The following is a 13,334-nucleotide window of genomic DNA, read 5'->3' on the forward strand; positions in this document are numbered from 1 at the left end:
CCTTCCAATGAATAATAAAGAAATTGTTCAGATCAAACCTAACCAATAAAATGGACATTTGAAACAATATTTTACTGAGATCTGAAATATCTACAGATAACTAAGACCAATATTTATTTTTTAAAAGAGTGGGAGAATAAATGGAGAATAAAAAGGCTTGTAGAAAATAATGTAGTATAGATATAGGGCACAACTAAAAATAGAATTTACTTGAAAGATCCCATTCTATACTATATTAAAGTATGAGCTGTAATTTTTATCAACATTTTCAGGATAATGCCCACAATGACTATATTCACTTTGCAAACATTTCGAGGGGGTTAATATCAGAGATGGGTTTAAACTTTTCTAAGGGAAGATATAACATGCATTCATTCAGCCAAAGTATGTTTAATAAGACAGAGATGCATCAGTGAACCAAACAGAAAGAAATCCCCTCCATGGAGCTTAGAGTCTATCAAAGGAGACAAACAAAAGTGCAAGTATACAAATTATATGGAGGATCAGAGAGTGATTGATACAGCTGTCAAAGAACAGAGAGTTTGTGATGAGGAGGCTTAACAAAAGTCACAGTGCAGAGTTCTGCTTTTTAAAACCTAGGTGATGTGGGATGAAGAGAGAGTAAGAGAGTGAGCCAGCACACTGATGGAACAAGGGTCCATGGCAAGAAATATGTGCAGCAGGCTGTGAGCTAGAAGATGCCCCTGTGTGTTCATGGAATGAAAAGGGATCCATAGGGAGGGAAGTGTGAGAAAGAAGCAGTCGGGGAGGTCACAGTCACCCAATTTGGAGAGCCTTGGAGGTGACTGTCAGGACTCCACTTTTTCCTCTAATGAAATGAAAACCAATTGCAAGAATATGAGCAAAGTCATATTTTCTTACTACCTATGAGTTAATACAGCATCACTCCTGAATCATTTCCTGTTTAAAGTTAGAAACTTCCTGTTATTCTTTTGAATATACAGAAACATTTTTTAATCCCCATGTTTCACATTTGCAATGTATTCCTGAAACTACAATGTAACTCCAAGGAGCCAACTTAGTGTTTAGTCCAACAAAATCCTTGGGATGAGTGTCATCATGCCTAAGCATAGCTACCTAGAAAACAAAATGGAAATCTAAAGCCATAAGTGTTGAGAGGAGAAATTGAAATATTTCAGTACATAAGTTTGTTTCAGAAACTACAGGATAACCTGAGATTACTAAATGTTAGCAATGAGAATGACATATGTATCTGTATTTAAATTACCTGCATATTATCTGTATTTAAATTACCTCTTCATTGATAATTTTTCCAATAGAATTATATTCACTTAGTAGTCAAAGTTAAGAAAATTAAAATCTTACAAATTTAAATGTGATCCTCTTTTAAAATTGACTTTTTTCTTTGTGGTTCCCCAGGTTATTATTTCATCTGCTAGGGGGAAAATTCACAGCACTACATATGCACCATAATAAGGCAGTTGCTGGTACAGTGGTGCCTCAAGAGTTCCCTTTGACTGCAAATGAATAAGAAATACTAATTGCTGACTCCCATATGGAGTGTGCCCCTCGGTCCTTCCATAGCTGACTGGTGGTTTTCTGATCTGAGAAGAGCTATCCATAGGCAGAACTGGACCAGTAAATTCCTATCTCTCAGGAAATGCAAGATGGGACTCAAATTCTGCAGCCCACGCTGATTGCCGAAGTCACCTAACACAGGATGTCCTACAGTAGAGGGTTGGTAAATCTCTACTCTCTGCTTGTTTTGAGTCCTGGTTGTTCTTCAACAGTCACTAAAATCGCTGACCTCAATCTTTTATAACATGAAATAGTGGGAGTAAATTTCTGTTAATAATGGGAAAAATACTTTTGTCTTCCCTCTGCAAAGATTTTGCAAAGAATAGAGTGAAAGGAGAGTAATCAGTAGGTATTTTGTCTTTCATTCTTAATTTCTTTATTATTATATCCTAAGGAAACATAAAATTCAATCCTTTTTAATTTACTACGAAATATCAAGTTGTCAGCTCAGATCTAATACCTGATGTGAAAGTAAAAACCATTTTCTGATCCCGACATGAAAAATTTTCTATAAATATATATTATCATATTTCTATACAAAATAAATCCTATAAAGTTTTTAATCAAAAGCATTTTACAGGGTGGGAGGGGTTAGTGTTAGAGTTAGAGTTAGGGTTAGGGAGGGGGGCAAGAATGGAGGAAGGAAGGACTGTATAGAGGAAAAAGAGGAGTGGGAGGAGTGGGGGGAAGGGAAAAAATAACAGAATGAATCAACCAACATTACCCTATGTAAATTTATGATTACACAAATGGTATGCCTTTACTCCATGTACAAACAGAGAAACAACATGTATCCCATTTGTTTACAATTAAAAAAATCAGTTATAGACTAAAAAGAACATATTAAAAAATGTAAAAACAGTCAGTCATAGGTTATCAAAATTCAAAGTGACAGAAACCAAAGTTGAATTGTACTACACACAGAAGTCATGATTATCAATTATTAGAAACAAAATTAAAGAGAAAAATATCAGTGTTTCTCATATAAAAAGTATTTTTTTGAAAAAAAAAAGCATTTTACATGCTGATTCAGAAATTTGATTTTTTAAGTATTCAATGTCTACCTTTCATCAGAAACCAGCACCACTCTCTTCCACACTTTCCTCATGGCATTTTCACTTCTTTCTTCCTGAAAGTGTAAATCAAAGGCTTAATCAAGGGAGTCAGGATGGTGTAAAATGTGGCCACCATTTTCTCATAGAGGAAGGAAGATGGAGACCATGCACATGTAAGTATGTATGGAACAAATTAAAAAACCACCACAGCAATGTGAGATCCACAGGTGGACAGAGTTTTCCCCCATGCTTCAGCACTGTGTGTCCTCAGGAAGAACAAGATGACACCATAGGACACAAGCAACAAGGAGAAGTTGATGCAGATTAACCCACTGTTGGTGATCACCAGAAGACCTAGAATGTGGGTGTCAGTGCAGGCCAGCTCCAGTAATGGGTACAGGTCACATAAGAAATGATCAATGACATAAGGCCCACAGAAGGGCAAGTGGACGGTAAAGAGAATATGGATGATGGAATTCAAGAAGCCCCCTGTGCAGGCCACCCCCATCAGAATTCCACAGAGCCTCCAGTTCATGATGGAAGAGTAGTGCAAGGGCTTGTAAATGGCTACATAGCAGTCATAGGCAAAGACGATGAGGGTAACAATTCCTGTCCCAGCAAGGAAGCATTCAGCAAAAAGTTGAATCATGCATCCTTTGTAAGAGATGGTTTTCCTCTCATACAGGGGGCCTGTGATCATCTTTGGTGTGATTGCAGAGGAAAAGAAATCATCAAGGATGAACAGGACTGCCAAGAAGAAGTACATGGTGGAGCCCAGCAGTGCAGGGCTACAGAGGATGATCACTACAATCAGCATGTTGCCTCCAATGGTTAAGATGTGGACCAAAAAAACCACAACAAATACTATTTTCAGAACTCTTGGATGACTGGAAATCCCCAGGAGGACAAATTCAGTTATAATGCTATGATTTTACATGATTTCCATGGAAAAGGTGAAAGTAAAAGAGCAATCATGAAAATATACTATTAGGAATAAAAAATTGCTTCAAGCTATATGTAATATGATAGTCATCAACTAGTTGGTACATCAATATTTGAACTTATTTTGAGTGCTTTTGTGATTAATGAGAACATAATATTAGATATTTATTGAAGGCTGTTGTAGATCAGGCAAAATTAAGGTGCAGATAAATTACTGTACACTTTAAGAAAGACACATTTTCAACATGGTGGGAATGTTACTTTTTATTTTAAAGTCCAGGTTTACCACTGTGTAGTAGCTGCCTAAGTGAGTTACTGAAAGGTATCCTGAAGCCCATACTCAAGTTGCAAACCAGGAGAGACTATTATTTATTAATCATGTTTTCCGTAGGCATGGGATGAGGCAGGGATGAGTAGCCCGCCATGCTTGACAAGAGGACTTCTTCATCTACCATTAGAAGAAGAAATAAAAACTTTCTTTAAAACTTTGGAAAGAAATGGTCCTTTGAATGAAATGATTCATTCTTTATAAAACAAAGACATTTGAAAAACTGCTTAGCTCTACTATCCTATAAGCGTAAGTATATACAAAGTGTTGAGATTTTACTTGCAACTTATCATTTAAAAATCTGAAAAAGGTTAATAAAAATAATTCCTTTTTTATAATGAATTACTGGCACAATGCAAGGAAAACAATTGCTCAGAATTCACATCTGTGTGGTCTTGTTATCCATATTTACTGGAGAGGAATTTATAATTAAAGTTGTTAATTTGAAGCAAACAACAGACACTTGATTTGGAATTTTAGCATGGAATTTCTAGCTTTAAAATTCAATTATTTTTAAGAAGATCAACAAAGAAAGGAGTAGGGCTTTTCCTTTTCCAGCAGGAAGTTCAGAGCAGGCACGCTCTCTATAGTTTCAGTCCATCTTAAATTTAAGGCATATTATTCCTTTACTCATGTTTGAATGAGGAGTCTTGACAAAGTAAGCAGAGCACATGATGAAGAGTCAGAAGGCAAGTTTCGAACCACCTACAAATGCTTATTGGCAATCTCCTTACCTTTTCTAGGTAAGGAAAGAAAGAACTGAAGGAATTTAATTTAGAGTCTTGAGACTTTATTTTATGTTAATTCTTTATACAATGTGACCCTGTCTAAGCAGATATAATTCTTCAAAACACATTGTTTCAAATTTAAGGGACTTTATTGTCAGATAGAAATGTTCACAAACAGCTTATGTAATCTCCCAGGATTATAATGATGGTCAAATCTGTAAATGTAAAAATATAAAAGATAAAAATGTCCCTATTTGAAAGGCAGATGGCCACACTCACAGGAATCTTTTCCATAAATTCTCCAGAAAAACACTCCAAATCATGAAATCATTTACCACTGACTGACTGCTTCAAATGTGATTGTAGCCTCACCTGTACATATAACTGAAATGCAAATAGCATTTGTACCTGTGGATATTTATATGAACATATATGCATACATATGCATTTTTGGTTATTAAAATAGGGGAATATAACAATCATTGGGTTTTTTCAAGAATAAAAAGTGAGCTGATTTTTATGACTTCCCCTTAGAGCCAGCAGAAACAACTTGAAATTTTAATAAAGCTAACGTACACAACTGTGTGCCTTAGCATGTGTCCTCTGTCAGTCTGAAGACAATCACTGTCACTGTGCTTTCACTTCATTCCTCACTAGTGTCTGCACCATGAGCTCTGTGTCTACCACTCACATGCTGTCACCAAGGAAACCAGAGTATAAAGCAAACACTACAAGGTGACTGGGTCAGACAATAGTCTTAGAAGATCAATATATAATTACCAAAGCAGAAAAGAAAAAGAATGAGGAAACATATCTCTCCAGACTCATGCAGACCTGAGTTCCAATCTTTCTGAGGCTGAGACCAGATTATTAATAACTCTTAAAAATTCTAAAAACCTGTTTTATGCTCTGTGAATGAGTTTTATAGGAAACTATATCTGCATCATTCTTCTGCAGAGACCAGTGAGGTCATCCTCTAGAGACCTTAATGCAGTCAGAGGACAGATGATGGGGAGGGCTGAGGATGACCAGGACACAGAGCAGAATGACAACCTTTGCCTCTGACTCTGACCTCACATTGACAAGGCTGATAAGCACTTTTCCTCTTATTGATTTACAAATGTAAAGTGTTTTGATGATTTATTGCCATGAAAAAATGATGCTTTAAAAATACACAACAATTTTAAATGTCTTGAGCATTCCTTGAATGCATTACTGTGGCCCTCACTCCCCCTGGTATCATTTAAAAGTAATTTTCTTAAATGTACTGTGCTCTCCCAGATTGAATCCTACTATGGAAAATGGAAAGTAGTGGAGAATTATTTAAATATAAGTAGTTATTATTATTATTATTATTATTATTTAATATCAAGCATTGACCGCAGCAGCACTAAACTGCTGAGCCACATCCTCAGTCAGTCCTTTTTATTTTTTGACCATTCTCACTATGTTGCTTAGGGCCTCACTAAATTGCTGAGGCTGGCCTGAAATTTGTGATTCTCCTGCCTCAACCTCCCCAGTGGCTGAGATTATGGCATGTGCCACCATGCCCAGCAAAGTCTTATATTATTTACAAGTATCTCTTGATCTTGACAAACATACCCATGATAACATAAGAAAACAGTGTTAAAGGAAATTGAGTGAGTAACATACTAGAACCTGCTATACCATCTTGTTTCTGTTAATCTAAAATTATTCCAAATAGTTGAGCAAAAAAGAAAATATCTGGTTTTTTTGTTGTTGTTGTTGTTTGTTTGTTTGTTTCTTATCCAAAAGGTAGCAATCCCAGTTTCATGGTTAATACCTGTGTGCCACTGAATGACCTACCATGCCTAAACTTTCTGATTCATGAAAGGAATAAATCAAAAGGAAAATGTGAGTATTCAGGTGAGCAATATTTTAGGCAGGGTCTGCATAAAAAAAGTGAAGCAAAAATTAAGTCATAAGAATATTATGTGTCTTTTAAAAAGCATGCTGGCTCTGTCCCTCTGAGGGAGTTTGTGACAACAGACCCCAAGACCCTCAGGAGGCTACCCCAGTGGGCATACGCTTGGGGGGGCACTCCAGCGCTGTGCTCCTTCCTCTTTCATACCCAGCTACCAAGATCTTGGAAGCTTTGAAACTCAGCAAAGAAGGGAAATCCACTGAGAACGGTCTGTAAAGTATAGGTATCCTAGGACAACCTGCTGACCTCAACCCCTCTACAATAAAATCTGTGCATCTAGCCACTGAGGACTCCAAGGAAGCAGCAGTAGTCTAAAAGATTTCAGAGGGTGATCCAAGATGTCGGACTAGAGGGTGAATGCATCTCCTGTCACTCCATAACCCAGGATTCAAGAAGGGGAGGCATTGAGAGACTCAGACTAACATAGAGCCATGGGGTGAGTCTCCCCCACCGGGTGAAGCTCGGCCCTGGCGGCAGGCTCAGAGAGGGGTGGCATCCCAGAGCAGGGCAGGGCACCTAGAGTCTTCCCCAGGCAGCTCTGCTCCCTCTGGTGGCAGGTTCCTTCCACAGCCAGCTTCTCAGAGCAGGCCACCCAGGGAGAGCCTTTCTGCACAGAGCCAGTTCCCAGTCCCGGAGCCAGCGGCAAGCTCCGGCCTGCAGGCAGCCTCTGGGACCAGGGCAGGGCAGCCAGAGACTTCTCCAAGCAGTCCTGCTTTCTCTCGGCAGCAGACTCCTTCCAAGGCCAGCTTCTCGGAGCAGAGAGCCCAGTGAGAACCTTTTCATACAGAGCCAGCTCCAAGCCCTGGAAGCAGTAGCAGGCTAGGGGCAGCTTTCTTCAGAAACATTGCATTATCAAGTTCCTCCAATACTTCAGGCTACTGAAGTCTGGAAGGTGATATACTGGAAACATACAGGGACACTATAAGCCAATAGAGGAAATCTGCAATATCTCAGAGTCCCACTGATATCTGACCAATATGAGAAAACAAGGGAAGAAAATGTCCCAAAGAAACCTAGATACTATTTCAATAAAACCCAATGACAGCACAGAAGAAGAAATGTCAGATAGGGAGATCAGAATGTACATAATTAAAACAATCAGCGAAGCAATAGAGGAGATGAAAGAGCAAATGCAGACATTGAAGGAAGAGATGAAAGAGCAAATACAGGCATTAAATGATCACACCAATCAACAGTTAAAAGAGCAAATACAGGGAAGCAAAAGATCATTTCAATAAAGAGTTGGAGATACTGAAAAAAAAAAAAAAACAGAAATCCTTGAAATGAAGGAATCAATAAACCAAGTTAAAAACTCCATAGAAAGCATAACCAATAGGATAGAACACCTGGAAGACAGAACCTCAGACATAGAAGACAAAATATTTAACCTTGAAAACAAAGTTGACCAAACAGAGAAGATGGTAAGAAATCATGAATAGAATCTACAAGAATTATGGGATATCATGAAAAGGCCAAATTTAAGAATTATTGGGATTGAGGAAGACTTACAGAAACAAACCAAAGGAATGAACAATCTATTCAATGAAATAATATCAGAAAATTTCCCAAATCTGAAGAATGAAATGGAAAACCAAGTACAAGAGGCTTATAGGACTCCAAATATACAAAATTACAACAGACCCACACCAAGGCACATTATTATGAAAATACCTAACATACAAAATAAAGACAGAATTTTAAAGGCCACGAGAGAAAAGAATCAAATTACATTCAGGGGGAAACCAATAAGAATATCAGCAGATTTTTCAATCCAGACCCTAAAAGCTAGAAGGGCTTGGAAAAACATTTACAAAGCCCTGAAAGAAAACGGATGCCAACCAGAAATCTTACACCCAGCAAAACTTACTTTCAGATTTGACGACAAAATAAGATCCTTCCATGATAAACAAAAGTTAAAGGAATTTATAAAAAGAAGGCAGGCATTACAGAACATTCTCAGCAAAATATTAGATGAGGAAGAGATGAAAAACAATGATGCAAATCAGCAACGGGAGGAACTAGCCTAAAGGAATAGCCAAATAAAGGAGAAACCAAATCAGGTCAAAAAACAAAAATGAGTCAAATGACTGGGAATACAAATCATATCACAATAATAACCCTGAATGTTAATGGCCTGAACTCATCAATCAAAAGACATAGACTGGCAGATTGGATTAAAAAGAAAAATCCAACAATATGCTGCCTGCAAGAGACTCATCTCATAGAAAGAGATACCCATAGACTAAAGGTGAAAGGATGGGGAAAAACATACCATGCACACGGACACAGCAAAAAAGCTGGAGTATCCATCCTCATTTCATATAATGTGAACTTCAAGCCAAAACTAGTAAGAAGGGATAAAGACGGACATTACATGCTGCTTAAGGGAAGCATAAATCAGCAAGACATAACAATCATAAATGTGTATGCCCCAAACATTGGCTCATCCATGTATGTCAAACAAATCCTTCTCAATTCCAGAAATCAAATGGACCTCAACACATTAATACTAGGCAATTTTATCACACCTCTCTCACCACTGGATAGATCGTCCAAACAAAAATTGAATAAAGAAACCATAGATCTCAATAATACAATCAACAATTTAGACTTAATGGACATATATAGAATATACCATCCAACAAAGAATGAATACACTTTCTTCTCAGCAGCACATGGATCCTTCTCTAAAATAGACCATATTTTATGCCACAAAGCTACTGTTAGCAAATACAAGAAGATAGAGATACTACCTTGTATTCTATCAGATCATAATGGATTGAAATTAGAAATAAATGAGAGAATAAAAAAGAAACTTCTCCAATACTTGTAGAAGAAATAATACACTATTATATTATGAATGGATAAGAGAAGACATCAGGAGGGAAATAAAAAAAATTCTTGGAAGTAAACAAAAACAAAGACAAATCATATCAAAATCTCTGGGACACTATGAAAGCAGTATTAGAGGAAGTTTTATTTCATGGGGTGCGTTCAACAAAAGAAGTAGAAATCAACAAATAAACGACTTAACACTACAGCTCAAAGTGCTAGAAAAAGAAGAGTGGACGAACACCAAAAGTAGTAGAAGACAGGAAATATTTGAAATCAGAGCTGAAATCAACAAAATTGAAACAAAGGAAAGGATCGGAAAAATTAACAAAATAAATAGCTGGTTCTTTGAAAAAATAATCAAAATTGATAAACTCTTAGCCACACTAACAAAGAGAAAGTGGGAGAAAACTCAAATTACTAAAATTTGGAATGAGCAAGGAAATATCACAACAGACACAAGTGAAATACAAAACATAATTAGAAGCTATTTTAAAAATCAATATTCCAATAAAACAGAAAACCTCGAAGACATCAACAAATTTCTAGAGACATATGAATTACCTAAACTGAACGAGGAGGCTACACACAATTTAAATAAATCGATTTCAAGCAAAGAAATAGAAGAGGTCATCAAAACTCTACCAAAAAGAAAACTCTGGGACCAGATGGGTTCTCAGCCAAGTTCTACAAAACCTTTAAAGAAGAGCTCATTCCAATACTCCTCAAAGTATTCCATGAAATAGAAGAGGAGGGAACCCTCCCAAACTCATTTTATGAAGCCAATATCACCCTGATACCTAAACCAGACAGAGACACATTGAGGAAAGAAAATTTCAGACCAATATCCTTAATAAACATCGATGCAAAAATTCTCAACAAAATTTTAGCAAATCGCGTACAAAAATATATTAAAAAGATAGTTCACCACGATCAAGTGGGTTTTATCCCAGGGATGCAGGGTTGGTTCAACATCCGGAAATCAATAAATGTCATTCACCATATCAACAGACTTAAAGTTAAGAATCATATGATTATTTTGATACATGCAGAAAAAGCATTCAATAAAATACAGCATCCCTTCATGCTCAAAACACTAGAAAAAATAGGGATAGTGGGAACATTCCTTAACATTGTAAAGGCTATCTACGCTAAGCCCATGACTAATATCATTCTAAATGGTGAAAAACTGAAAGCATTCCCCCTAAAAACTGGAACAAGGCAGGGATGCCCTCTTTCACCACTTATATTCAACATCGTCCTTGAAACTCTAGCCACAGCAATTACACAAACCAAAGATATTAAAGGGTTACAAATTGGAAAAGAAGAACTCAAACTATCCCTGCTCACTGATGACATGATTATATATTTAGAGGAACCTGGAAATTCCACCAGAAAACTTTTAGAACTCATAAGTGAATTCAGTAATGTAGCAGGTTACAAGATCAATGCTCATAAATCCAATGCATTTTTATACATAAGTGATGAATCTTCAGAAAGAATCTTTAGGAAAACTACCCCATTCACAATAGCATCAAAAACAATAAAATACTTGGGAATCAATCTCACAAAAGAGGTGAAAGGCCTCTACAATGAGAAGTACAGAACACTAAAGAAAGAAATTAAAGAAAATCTGAGAAGATGGAAAGATCTCCCATGTTCTTGGATAGGCAGAATTAATATTATCAAAATGGCCATACTACTAAAAGTGCTATACAGACTCAATGCAATTTCAAATAAAATACCAATGATGTATCTTACAGAAATAGGGCAAGCAATTATGAAATTCATCTGTAAGAATAAGAAACCCAGAATAGCTAAAGCAATCCTCAGTAGAAAGAGCAAAGCAGGGGGTATCACAATACCAGATCTTCAACTCTACTACAAAGCAATAGTAACAAAAATGGAATGGTATTGGTACCAAAATAGACAGGTAGATCCACGGTACAGAATAGAGGACATGGACATAAACCCAAATAAACACAATTTTCTCATACTAGACAAAGGGTCCAAAAATATGAAATGGAGAAAAAATAGCCTCTTCAACAAATGGTGCTGGGAAAACTGGAAAACCAATGGAACAGAATGAAATTAAACCCCTATCTCTCTTCCTACACAAAACTCAACTCAAAATGGATCAAGGCCCTCGGAACCAGACCAGAGACCCTGCATCTTATAGAAGAAAAATAGGTCCAAATCTTCAACTTGTTGGCTTAGGATCAGACTTCCTTAACAGGACTCCCATAGCACAAGAAATAAAAACAAGAATCAACAACTGGATTAGATTCAAACTAAAAAGCTTTCTCTCAGCAAAGGAAACTATCACCAATGTTAAGAGAGAGCCTACAGAGTGTGAGAATATCTTTGCTGCTCATACTTCAGATAGAGCACTAATTTCCAGAATATATAAAGAACTCAGAAAACTCTACACCAAGAATACAAATAATCCAATCAATGTATGGGCTAAGGAAATGAACAGACACTTCACAGAAGAAGGTGTAAAAGCAATCAACAAACATATGGAAAAATGTTCAACATCTCTAGTAATAAAAGAAATGCAAATCAAAACTACACTAAGATTCCATCTCACCCCAATTAGAATGGCGATTATCAAGAACACAAGCAACAATAGGTGTTGGAGAGGATGTGGGAGAAAAAGGAACACTCACACATTGCTGGTGGGGTTGCAAATTAGTGCATTCACTCTGGAAAGCAGTATGGAGATTCCTCAGAAAGCTTGGAATGGAACCACCATTTGACCCAGCTATCCCACTCCTTGGCCTATACCCAAAGGACTTAAAATCAGCATACTACAGAGATACAGTCACATCAATGTTCATAGCTGCTCAATTCACCATAGCCAGATTGTGGAACCAACCTAGATGTCCTTCAATTGATGAATGGATAAAGAAACTGTGGCATATATATACAATGGAATTCTACTCTGCCATAAAGAATGATAAAATTATGGCATTTGCAGGCAAATGGATGAAATTGGAGAATATCATGCTAAGTGAGATAAGCCAATCTCAAAAAACTAAAGGATGAATGATCTCGCTGATAAGTGGATGATGACATATAATGGGGGGAGGGAGGTGTTAGCATTAGGGTTAGGGTTAGGTTTGGGGTTGGGGTTAAGGAGGGTGGCAAGAATGGAGGAAGGCAGGACTGTATAGAGGGAAAAGAGGGGTGGGAGAGGTGGGGGGGAGAAAAAAAATAACAGAATGAATCAAACAACATTACCCTATGTAAATTTATGATTACACAAATAGTATGCATTGACTCCATGTACAAACAGAGAAACAACATGTATCCCACTTGTTTACAATAAAGAAAAAAGAAAAAAATAATAAAAAGCATATTTTAGGGGCTGGGGATATAGCTCACTTGGTAGAGTTCCTGCCTCGCAAGTACAAGACCCTGGGTTCAATTCCCAGTACTGCCAAAAAAAAAAAGTATGCTTTAGCAGTGCATTGTGGTGCACACCTCTAATCCCAGCTGCTTGGGAGACTGAAGCAGGGGGATCTCAAGTTCAAAGCAAGTCTCTGCAAAAGGAAGACCCTATGCAACTCAATGACATCCTGTGTCTAAATAAAATACAAAACAAGGCTGGGGATGTTGCTCAATGGTCAAATGACCCTGAGTTCAATCCTGGTACCCTCCCTCCCAAAAAAAAAAACATTCTTTAAAAAATGACTCCTAAAATGGCAACAAAATTGATCAATTCAGGTAATATTTCTAAAAATATACAACTAAATAATTCCAGAATTATAAGTATGCATGTATTGCTTTTACTAGTAACCCCAAGCATATAAATTTATAAAAATGAAGAGATGGGGAATATTTACATTGCAAAATTATTCAATGTTAATATTGGCAATTGAGAAATATCTAACATATTCAGCAATTCAGATGTTGTTATAAATATGACTATTACAAATTGT

The 13,334-nt window shown here is 36.9% G+C and overlaps 1 pseudogene; it reads right to left on the reverse strand.

Annotated features, from left to right (window-relative positions):
• Positions 1–2,620: 2,620 nt before the first annotated feature.
• LOC124959263 (olfactory receptor 4C15-like) lies at positions 2,621–3,552 on the reverse strand (annotated as a pseudogene).
• Positions 3,553–13,334: the final 9,782 nt, after the last annotated feature.

The sequence above is a fragment of the Sciurus carolinensis genome, chromosome 11 (genome assembly GCF_902686445.1).
Source record: "Sciurus carolinensis chromosome 11, mSciCar1.2, whole genome shotgun sequence".
NCBI lineage: Eukaryota > Metazoa > Chordata > Mammalia > Rodentia > Sciuridae > Sciurus > Sciurus carolinensis.